General features: G+C 40.6%; 1 protein-coding gene across 1 annotated transcript in view; it reads left to right on the forward strand.

The window, feature by feature from the left end:
* Nucleotides 1-12,086, forward strand: part of PPARA (peroxisome proliferator activated receptor alpha) — a 62,166-nt gene that overhangs the window by 3,440 nt on the left and 46,640 nt on the right. The window contains 1 exon segment of the mRNA XM_089770467.1: nt 265-389. The gene's annotated coding sequence lies outside the window, so the exon portion shown is untranslated.

Raw genomic sequence — 12,086 nt, forward strand, 5'->3', positions numbered from 1 at the left:
GTGTCCTTTCTGGTTAAAGTGGCAAGAAACTGTTTTCTCTTTGTGATCTTGTCTGATATCTGTTTTGTGGGCATATCTGTGAAAAGATACACTTTGCATGTGTGTATTTTATGTCTGGCTACAGTGGATGGAGAAAATAATGAGGAATGTGAAAGTATATGAGCTACTATAAACAGCTACAAGTGGTTTTTCCTGCTTAAATTGTTTTGTGAATGAAAAATACACTAAAGCATTGACTATTTTATTGTATTTATGTATTTATAGAAAGAGCACCAGCAGCCCAGAATTTATGAAGAGCTCCACAGTAACCAGTTTGCACATGAAATGGAAGGGGAACAGATTATGGCAACTGATTTCTGTTTCAATCTTCCAAGTGGTTGCTATAAACAGTGAGTAAAATTTATTCTTATAAATTAAGAACTACCATGACAGCATACTTTGAGGATTTAAGGGAGAAAATAGTTGAGGGAGAATTTGTATACAAAGTAGTTACATTAATTTACAAGGGAAGAAGCGTGAGCAAGAGATAAAAATAAATTGTTAAAGGGTGAAAAAGAGCTAAATGGATGTAAATAGATTTTCTGATTTCTATAAACCTGTTGCAGTACAATTCTTTTTGTTTCCTCTGCAGAAGTTAAGTAAATATTTGATTTCTGTGAAACTCCAAACATGCCTAATTTTTCATTAAATTAACCAGAATTGAGGGTTGCATGGTCTCAAGCCTAGTAAATGAAATTTTAAATCTGTGAGCATCAACTATACTGAAAGTTTTCTTCACCCTGTAGGATTGAGTCATAAAGCACCACTTTATTAAAAAGTGTTAAATATGAATTGAGCTTTTTATTTCTTTTTAAATATACTTATGGTACACGATTGTTTGTGCTCCATATCAGTACTGCTTAAATTTTACAATATATAAAATATTTTATAAATGTTTAAAAATTTCTTCCTGCTGTTGTGGCAGGTTATGGTTTCTGATAATTGACCTAGGTGTAGAGTAACTTTTTTGATATTTGAATGTCTTGTGTAGGTTTTTGACGTTTACTCTCAATGAATAATGCGGAAAAAGATCCCATTCTGACTTTTCTACCACTCAGGAGTCCAAAGATTAGAAGCAGAATCTGTTAATATAGGAGTAGTAGACAATATTTCAGGTTATGCACGTGGAAATGATAACACTATGACATAGATTTCAAAATAATTCTTGAATCAAGCTATGTACTCCCATGCAAAGGATAATACAAATTACATTGACCAGGGATCTGTATGTAACTGCATGAACTGAAATCTGAGTTTATTTTAACATTGTGAACTCCTCGTGGTAAGGAATGTATTTTCTGAGCTTACTATTTTGATTTAAAATATAATCACATTCCACTTAAGTTTCTGAGGTGTAATGGCAATTAGAAGTTTTGTATTTGGGTGGGCAGATGGCTCTAGCCTCCTGGAACACACAAGAAAGCATTGTGTGTACTGTTTTTAATAAAGTAATACCCCACCCACTGGTAATTTGGTAAGAGGACATTAATTGCTGTATTATATGCATATGAACCAATTACAGGCTCAAGTTTTCACAATACTTATCCAAAGTGATGTAAAATATCAGGAGGTACAATTTATTAACTTTTTTACCTGCTTTGGTGAGTGGAAACTCTCATGAATAGTCCCATTGGCATCAGTGTGACAACTTGCTTAGTAAGGGTATCCTAAATTATTTGGACTGAAAATAAAAATTGACGATAATTTGAAATGACTTGTAGCATATGACTAGGTCTTTGTGGCAGGAACAGTCTTCTTGTGTGGATGTATATACAATGCCTGTAACTCTTGATTTGAGGTTCCTACCCAATAACAGTAATTATATTATCTATGGTATGTGACTGTACTGTTATATTAGAATTGATTTTCTTGTTAGATGAGGGAGAGCACCCAAATTTATTTTTAAATGTTATTTTTAGACCACTTTCCCAGGTAATAGACAATTCAGTGTGGTTAGCAGTCTGCTGAAGGAAAATACCAACTTGAAACCTAGGAAGCTGAAAATTCACATGGTCAGAAATACTTCTTTCCAATATCAAATTATAAAGTCTATTTGAAAATCAAGTTTTTATTTGGTCCTGCCATGAGGGCAGGGGTCTGGACTCGATGACGTCTCGAGGTCCCTTCTAGTCCTAGTATTCTATGATTCTATAATATAGTTGACACTTCTCAGCCTCCAGCCAGCGTTAACAATCTTGCTGAAATGGTGTCAGTTTATGACATTGGAGTCATAATGTAGGCCCTATATCAAAAATAAAATTTCTATATCTTGTTTCTAGGAGAAGTGCTTCCTGCCATGGTTAGGCTGCAGAATGCTACATATACATTGAAGAACCACACTGGTTCTGCTGTATGTATATGGGGAGAGCAGGGACGATGCAGGTTTGTTAGTGATTGTCCAGGGAGACTTTATACCAGCTTGTATAGGGGGAGCAGTGTTCAGTGGATTTCTTCTCAACAGCAGGGTTAAATGTTATATTAAGTGAGTCCACTTGTCAGCCTTCTCCAGTATAACAGCATTGTAGTTGTGTGGTTGTCCTGTGCATGCCCGTAGCTTTCCAGGGAAGATTTTAAACACTGTCTGGGTCCAGTGCAAAAATCTTATTTACTTGAGATTAGTAAAGAGAAATGGATTTGGCTCTTGATACAGGTGTGAAAATAATCTATCTAATCCATCTATTTTAAAAAATATTTGACACTTTCTAAACAGGGTTAAAAACTGATTTCTAGTATTAGGCTTCTATATTGTGTCAAATTGTTGCAGCAGGCATTATCAGGTGGTGCTGATAGTCCTCCAAGTTCTTTTTCTTATTGTCCAAGAAAATGTTCAGTTTTGGGAAGGTGTGCTATGATGGAGTTAGATTTCAATATGGCAGATTTTCTATAGATGCAATAGTCCTGGCAGAAGTTTGTGTGACTAGAAAGAGTTCATTCTTAGTCTCTGATTGGTGTTGATTCTTGAGGCAAAGTTGTCTCATGGGAACTGGAAATGAAATATCTGCTTTGAGCACTAGGGGATGTGTATAAATAAAACAAGTTACATTTAGATTATGCCCAGACTCTGCATTGATTCTGGAGGGAAGGAAGTCTTGTGATCTCTGTATTGAGTGACATAATGTAGAACTGTGATGTCAGGTGACCAAGAACCATATCCTCCATTTGACGTCTTGGTTGCTCTGGAAAGTTTGATTATATTGTGTCCATTTGCTAAAAATGTGGCTTTATTACACTTATCATCCATCATCCCAGCAATGTTAATTTTAATATAAGCTTTATTTTCAGATAGTTTATTTATGTTGGAGGAAAAATTCTTATGCTAAGAATCTCTAGATTACTTGAAACAAAATGGGTGTTCCCTTACAAAGAAGACTTCATTCAAAGGGGAAAATGGGTTTCACATTCTGAGAGGAAAGTTTCCTCATTTAAAATATATTTAAATATAGTGAATATAGCAGGCTTCAGTGAGTGTGTTTTATACAAGTACATTATGCAGGAATGAGTTAAACTAGCAGTACAGGAAAGCACAAGCAAACCAAGCAACCTTTTTGTACTGCCTTGGACAGTAGAATTTGTTTAGGAGGGGGAGGAGAATGATGGCTGCAATTTACTCGTCCTCATTTTGAAAAGTACTATAAGATCTTTAACTTCCACCAAGCCAACTGGTCAAATATTTGAAGGATGGTAACTCTAGCAGCGGGATTATGCACTATTAAACCGAGTTTAGGAAATCAAGCATGCCATTTAATATCAGTAGATAAAGAAATACAATTTACCAGTAGGATACAGCCACAGAAAGTACACAGTGCAGTCTTTCTCTCCTCAGTCTTCTTGAGTCCTTTCCAGAAAAAGATGTAAATTCCACTATAGCTTTTCAAATTGTGAATAATCATGGTGTGTTGTGTTTAGTGATGAATCATGCAGGAGGTTGCAGATGGTGGGAAGAGTGCAGCTGTGCAGAGACTGGAAAAGCTGAGAGAGAAGACTGGAGTACACTGGGGGAAGATGATGATGATGATCTAAGTGTAGATTGGCATGCCAGTGGAGAGGAAAGAAGGCAGCTGAGAGAGAAGATTGATGGTGAAGGGGTAAAGTAAAGACTGAGGTTGCGGGCTGGAGACGGGAAGTGAAGGCTGGGAAGGAGTACTGATATAAACATATAGGCTGTGTCTACACTGCACCCCTTTTCCGGAAAAGGGATGCAGATTAGACACTATAGAATAGCAAAATCCGCGGGAGATTTAAATATTCCCCGCGGTATTTGCATTAACATGGCTGCCGCTTTTTTCCGGCTTGGGGATAAGCCGGAGAAAAGCGCCAGTCTATACGTGATTCTCCGGAAAATAAGCCCTTTTCCGGAGGATCTCTTATTCCTACTTTCAAGATATTTAAATCCCCTGCGGATTTTGCTATTCCAAAGTGTCTAATCTGCATCCCTTTTCCGGAAAAGGGGTGCAGTGTAGACACAGCTGATATGTTTATATCAGTACTCCTTCCCAGCCTTCACTTCCCGTCTCCAGCCCGCAACCTCAGTCTTAACTTTACCCCTTCACCATCAATCTGCTATTGTGATGTGAGCTAAGAGGAAAAAGGGAAAGTGTGATTTGTCCTAACTTAAAAGTAAATCTGCAGTATCTGGAAGGAAGGCTAAGATGAAAGCAATAGGGAATATTATAGCACATTGTGGGAGGAAGCGGAGCAAGAGCTGAACTGAGTCAACCTGGGGAACTCCTTGTCAGAGGATGTTGGAAAGGACAGAACTTTAACAGGGTTCAAAAAAACAAAATCTAGATAAATTCATGGACGATAGATCCATCAATGGCTATTAGCCAGGATGGGTAGCAATGGTGTCTCTAGCCTCTGTTTATCAGTGGCTGGAAATGGATGACAAGAGAAGGGTCATGTGATGATTACCTGTTCTGTTTACTCCCTCTGAGGTTGGCCACTGTTGGAAGACAGGATACTGGGCTAAATGGAACTCTGGTCTGACCCAGCATGGTCATTCTTATGAGAACCATGATAGTGGTAATAGGCTGTTTTGAGTGGAAGGGGTGCTGAAGAGAGAGATTTGAGAGGGATGTTATGCCATTAGTTGCTCTGAAAGTGGGGACTAGACTGAAGTTCCTGGTTATGGGAGGGGAATAGGTAGGAGTGGAAAGACTGAGTAAAACTTGTTAAGTATGGGGATATTGAAAATTATTTAATTCCATAAGAGTAGGAAAGCTGGTCTACAGAATATTTCTTTGTAACTTAGTAGCTCAGGGGTGTGAATAATCAACACTTCTGAGTGACACAAGTTATACTGACCTATGCACCGGTATAGCATAACTCATGCCAAAATAACTATTACCTCTCTTGGAGGCAAGAGTGAGTTAGTAAGCCAGTGGGAGAGCACTCATCCATCTGCTTAGAGCATCTCCACCACGACTGTGCCATTGTAAGTGTTGTAGTGTAGCTGTAGCCTGAAATATACCATAGTTCATTCTGAAATGTTTGTTTTAAACATACTACCTAATGTATCTTTCTTAGTTTTCCCTGACCATTATATAGAATGGAACAAGTAATAATAAATATAACAAAACAAAATCCAAAGACCTTTATTCAGAAAAATGTTGCCACGGGATTGTGTCAAGCCTAGTATTTTTGTTTTCAGGTCAGAAGTCCTAAATCAAAAGTGAATATTTAACCACTCTTCCAAGGACAACCAATAATCTTTTCTCCCAATAGGGCATGAGATTAGAAAGGCAAAAACAAGAACCACAGACAGCTATAACGTATTTCTAGTATTAACTTCAGGCTTCCCGAGAACAGTTTATGCATTCTATGAACCAGAGGCCAGTACTCAATGTTGGAAGTATGTTCTCTGAGCTAGTACATCATCTCAAATGTACAGAATACAGTACTGTATATCAAAACAAATACGAGTAAAAGGTCAATGAAAATCCTGCTTTCTATACTTGCATAGTCTTATACAATAAATTAATACAGTCATTTCCTTTATTACTTATTTACTACAACTTGCAAAATATTCAGAATTTAAGTAATTCTTTAGAGGCAGGTTTCCACACTCCTACAATTTTACTATCTAAATAAACAATTATCTGGGAAAATCCATAAATCATTAACAGCTATTTGAGAATACAATTATGATGCAGTATTTTGTAGCTAAGTACCATAGTGAAACGTATTTTGGTCCACCAGTATGAACTGAAACCTTTCTTACACAAATGCATTCAGATGTTCTGAGGTCTGAAGTTAGATGTTCAAGAAAGATTGTAAAAGTTTCTATTAATGGAGTTGTTTCTTGACAAGTTAGTTGTGAGCGGAGTGTATGCTGTTGACTAAAGATTGGGGGAGGCATTTAAATATAGGAACTACAGCAGCTATTGAATTTCGGGGGGGTCCCACCATGATCATCTTCCTAAGCAATTTTCCCTACATGTTAGTGAAAATGGCTGCAATCAAGTAGACATAATAGGTATACCCACAAAGCCTTCATATTGTAAACTTGTTTAGCAGGAAAGGATTTGTCTTTGTACAGCTGTAAAGTGTAATTTTCATTTTATTCATAATTTAGAAGTAAAAAAGTAATGTTGTAACAGTTTTTAAAAATTTTTTATAGCATCAAGAGTTCTTGGTTCTGAGAATAAATGATTCAGGACCTCAACAAAGAATCTCTGCATTATATTGTACATCCAGTGCTGCTGAAAATAGTTACTTGCAAGTCAAAGCAGGAAGTGTACACCTCCATTCAGATTTAGTTTTAGGCAATTTTTTTAGATATCTGTGCAAGTGTATATGACCTGAAAAGTGTTTTATTGGTATGCAGTATTATAGTGGGTGAATAAGAAGCAAGTTGAAAAATATTCTGAATCCTAGATTAAGTAAACAAAATTAATTATCTGGAATTTTTAAAATCAGCAAAATCAACACATTCTCTGTCTCTCTCTCAGCACTGTATCATTCCTGTTTTCAGTAAGAATAACCAAGACACTTTGTGTCATCTGTACATCTTGCAGTTCTAATGTCTTTCAGACTAATACTCCATCTAGAACAGTGTTTCTCAACCAGTGGTACGAGTACCTTTAGGAGTACTCGAGAGAAGTCTGGGGGGGTAAATCAACACCAGTGAAATTTGGAGAAAACTGAATTTTTGTGTTAAGTTTTACAGCATTTTATTACTTTTTGTACTTTTTACACCCAAAAATTTCATCACCTGCCCAGCTACGATTAAGTTGTTTAAACAAATGTTTTGCCATGGCTGAAAAAAGCGTGTGTGTCTGAAAACTTTAGGTACTGGAAGGACTTAACTTTTTTTTTTTTTTTAAAGGAGTACTTTATAAAAACGTTGAGAAACACTGATCTAGAGTATATGTAACAATGTAGTAAACATAGTGCACTGGTCGCTGACTGGATAGAGGCCACGCTGCCTCACTACACGGCGTACTGACCAGTTAGTAGGCCTAGGGAGCCCAGTCACAGTCTGAGTTCTGGGCTTTGGCCTGGCAAAATAGCAATCCAGTGTCCTGGCCCTAGCTCAGGGTGAGGTTATCAGCAGTCTTGGGGCTCTGGCCAATGTGTTGGCAGAGTCACAGTTCATGGGCACAACTCTTGCTCAGGGCAGGGCAAACAATAAAATGAAGGCGGAGCAGTAGTTCAGTAACCTGGCCCTGGTCTGGGTGGAGTCTGCAAACAGTTATGGGCTCAAACCTCTTTGTCGGCTGAGCAGCAGTTTATAAGGCCATGCCCAGAGTCAGGGCGGGGCAACAGATAAACAATATAGTAGTTCAGAGGCTTAACAGGACTTTATAAAGCCATGCTCTTGGGCAGGGGAGGGCAACAAACAAACATTTTACAAACAATAGTGTAAGCAGTTTAAGGGCTCAGGCCTGGCTGCAGTCTGAGCGGAGATTGGTTCTCTTTTCTCGGGTGGAGAGCCAACAAGCGCAGGGGTTTACCCCAACGGGGGGGGGGGGGGGGCGGCGGGCGGGAGGGAGACTGCCACCCAGAGTGAGGAGTGGCAGGTGGAGACACAGACCTTCCTATTCCACTGCATCCCAACCCAGGGCCTTGGAACACACCGATCAGGTCACTAGGTCGGTGAGGATCCTGATTGCAACACGATGCCCAATTGACCTCCATTTCCTCAGCTGATAGTGTCGGCTGTCCCTGGGCACTTCCCAGTTCTCCCTGTGGGCCTACTTGGCTTCGAGTCTGCTTCTTGTGGTCCACCTTGGATGCTGGTGCTGGCAGGGTGTCTATGGGCTCTGGCGGCGCTGCCCAATCTTCTTGGTCTGGCAGGAGCCCTGGCTTTTGAGGCCAGTCTTCTGGCCCGAGCAATGAACGAGGTGGCCCAGGCCAGTCTTTGGGTCCCGGCAGCAGCCCTGGTCTTCCCTCCTAGGATGGGGTGGCCTCACCTTCCTCCTTGGGGACTCTGGCAGTGCATCTGGTTTGCTCTGCTGCTGAGCTCCAACTGAGCTCTGAATTCCTGCTTTTATACTTCCAGCCCCGCCCTTCTACTTTCTGTGGGTGGGATTGGGTTGCTCTGGCACTGCCCGCCAGGGTCCTTAGGCAGTGTTTCCCCTTCTGGATCAGTGGGAGGCAAAGCTGAGACAGTACACCTTAGGGATGTGAACGACTAGTCAACTATCTGATAAACAAATGCTTATCGGATAATTGACACACTAGTCACTTCCTGACCCTCCCCCCCTTGCTGCTTCTATCAGAAAGAGGCAGCAAGGGGGGAGAAGTGGTGGGGGTGCTTCAAAATGGCAGTGCTGTGTGGAGTCTGGAGCCAGACCCTGGGCTCCATGTGGCGATGCCGCTTTGAAACACCGTGTGCAGCCTGGGACCAGCTGGGGTGTCCCCAGGCTGCACATGGTGTTTCAAAGCAGCAGTGCTGTGTGGAGCCCGGGATCAGCTGGGGACTCCCCCGCTGACCCTGGGATCCGTGCGGCACTGCCACTTTGAAACACCTCACGGATCCTGATGCTCGGCTGCTGCTGCTTTGAAATACTGTCAGGAGCACAGGGCAGTAGGGGACTGACCTTCTGTCCCCGTGTTCCTTGCAGTGCTTTCCCCTTTGAAGTGTAGTAACAGCTCTAGGTCTGTTGCTACTCTTCAAAGGAGGAGGTGCCCTATTGAATAGTCGATGCAAATTGCCTCGACTATTTGATTAGTCAATTACTTGAAATTTAACATCCCTACTACACATAGGTAATGGGAAATAATCAAATATGTTTGTTTTCATAGTATATTTTGTGTCATTGCCTCTGAGACTGATGAATATACTTTGTAATTGTCAAATATGTATATTCAGTGCCATTTGAACATATTTTGAGCAAATGTAACGAAAACAAACTGTATAAGATGTACATTTTTTACCAGCATAGCAAAATTGGAGGGTGTGATGCTTGCTTTCTCTGTGGGAGTTAGGCTTGTGGTGTCTGAGACATATCTGCCATTCATCCACTCTCTTGTGAGCTATACCAGCCCTGCCTTTGCCCTGCAGATTGACAGTAGATGTGTCCCAGTCCCTTAACAGTATCCCCCTTTCGTATCAGGCCCCTGACCAGTGGATACTTAGAGGGATTTTGGATTTCTCTGACCCCAAAAAAGCAGTGTAATGTAGTTTACAAGTTTTACCTTAGTCCACTGCTCCTGTATTCTGCACAGCTCGTCAGTTAGAGGGTAGTACAGAAAAATAATCTTATTTTACAAAAGAAGAGATTCAAATAGAAAATGGTGTATTAGGTTTAGTGAACTTGTCAGGTCTGAGACAGGAGCTGCTCTTAAAGGGCAGTAGCCTTTTGCTGGTTAGTGTTAGTCTAGGCCTTGGTGTCACAAAGGGTTTACTTTTTCATATTTTAAGTGATTATACTGTTGGTAAACTCTTTATAATTTCAATCACCACTGAACTGCAGATTTTATATGCCATTGAAGAGCTTGATCCCTCAAGACTTAGCTATGTAATATTATGCACGTGCTTGAATAGTCTCATTGGCCTGGATTCACAAAAGTGCCTTGGTGCCTAAACTTCAGACTTGGACGGCTAATTCCAGACGTAGACTCTACTGTGATTCAGAAAACTCCCACGGGAACCTGAAGATGCCTAAACTCACTCTGCCTACATTGTTTCAGTAAAAGTTCTCTAGTTGCCTGTTTCTTTCTTTCTCTGAGTGTGCTCATTTCTATCTCCCTCTGGGTGTTTGGACTCCTGTCTCCCACTTGAGCCACACAATGATTCATGAATCAGGGAAAGATAAGCATTCAGCTGCCTAACTAATGTGCTGGTCCTGATCTAGTAGGTGTGTGCAGAAGCATGTTTATATACAATTTTGAATTTTAAAAATGTTAATGACGAGGGTATTATTGCTAAGGTAAACTGGGGATTTTAGAACAAGAGGTTTTATTTAATCAAGTACAATCACTTGAAGTTGGCTCTAGTTTTGGAGGAACTTGAGTGTTGGGGGCATTATTAGGGGCTAGGAACCTGAAACATCATTGGAGAGAAGAGGCAGAATCAGAAAATGTACATATGGAGAGGGGAAATGAGAAAACTAGTAGAATTGAAAAGGCCAGTAGGGGAGGGGCATCCTGTAGATGGTGGTACATTGAGAACGTGAAGTTTCTACCCTCGTTCTTAACGGTTTGCATTGCTCACTGTCCTCCAATTCTCAATGTATTGTACCTGAACTGGAGAAGAGTGAGCATCAGAGGGTACTGATTGCTGGAAGAATAGGGTCACAGCTACAGAAAATGGTATGGGTACACTTGTCTCAAGCCAGCTGTTTCAATTTCATGTAGAAATTGAGAAATAATCCTACTACCTCAGGGCAGACTGTTAAGAACCAGGGTAGAAACCTCAAGTTGAGAATTCTATACCTAGATTTCAGCAACCAGTTATCAAATGTAAATTCCTTAGTTGCTATTGCAGCCTTGACGTGGAGTCACAGACAGTCCCCTGGGGTATTCTGATCCGTCTTGTCCCCTAGGTACACCCATCTTTGTGGTAATGGCTCCTTACACCATAAATCAGGTTATTCCCTGTCCTGTGGCTTACCCCAGGTCTATGACGCTTCAGATCTCACACCAAAGATGTTTGTAACCAATCCTATAATAAGTCATCTAAAGCTTTATTAAATAGGAAAAGGAAGAAAGAGTTATTTACAAAGTTAAAGTGGGTTGTTACAGGACCGACTCACTGCTATGGCGCCTCCTGCTCGTCACATCAGGAATTAGTTTGTTGTAGTGCATTGCCTTCTGAACTCATACCTGCTGTAGTGGCCAACGGCTGCCCCAAAGTCTAGCTTCTTTCCTCAGGGCAAACTGTAGTCTGAAAGCCACACTCCATGTGGCAAGGTGTGGTGTGGCAAGGAAGGAGAACCAGGCCTTCCCGCTACTCTGGTTCCTGACCCAGGAATCCTCTGGCAGCAGCCATTTCTTGCCCTCTTTCTCTCCCTTTGCCTGCCCCAGTTGTGTGGGACACTTCCCTGTGACCCTTGCACCTTTTGGCCCTTGTCTCAAAGTTGCAGCCTGGCAGGTGTCAGGCTGAAGCCTGCTCCTCGCCCTCTCTTCGCGCCCCCCCCCTCCTCCGTTAAATAAGTTAAATAGTATCTGATCTTGGTGCTGGGGAAATAAGTTTCCAGTGCACTCCCCCATACATAAAGAAGTTAGTCTACTGCTCTTTCATGATTCCAAAAAATTTTAGAAAGCTAACTCTTTTCTTAGAGAAGTTAAAAGAATGAATTGGGAATAATTTGAGCACTGCTTGAAAGAAGATTGGAAAGTTTAAGGTACTTTTCTTTTGGTCTGGTGCCCCTGTTTGTTTTCACAAAATCCTCAGTGACCACAGTGATGAATTTCTGCTTTTTGCAAATACTTGTGTCTTGTCAGTTTTAAAGTGCTGTTCAAAAGTATCATGGGTGATCTAAATATTGTTATGGAGAAGGCATTGGATAATATATATTGTAGTTACATTTTTTTCAAACAATGCTGAATTTTTAAGTGAGGAGGCAAGTGGATTAAATGACCAAATACAATGTTTCTAA

Source organism: Pelodiscus sinensis, chromosome 1 (genome assembly GCF_052426305.1).
Source record: "Pelodiscus sinensis isolate ZL-2025 chromosome 1, ASM5242630v1, whole genome shotgun sequence".
Lineage (NCBI taxonomy): Eukaryota > Metazoa > Chordata > Testudines > Trionychidae > Pelodiscus > Pelodiscus sinensis.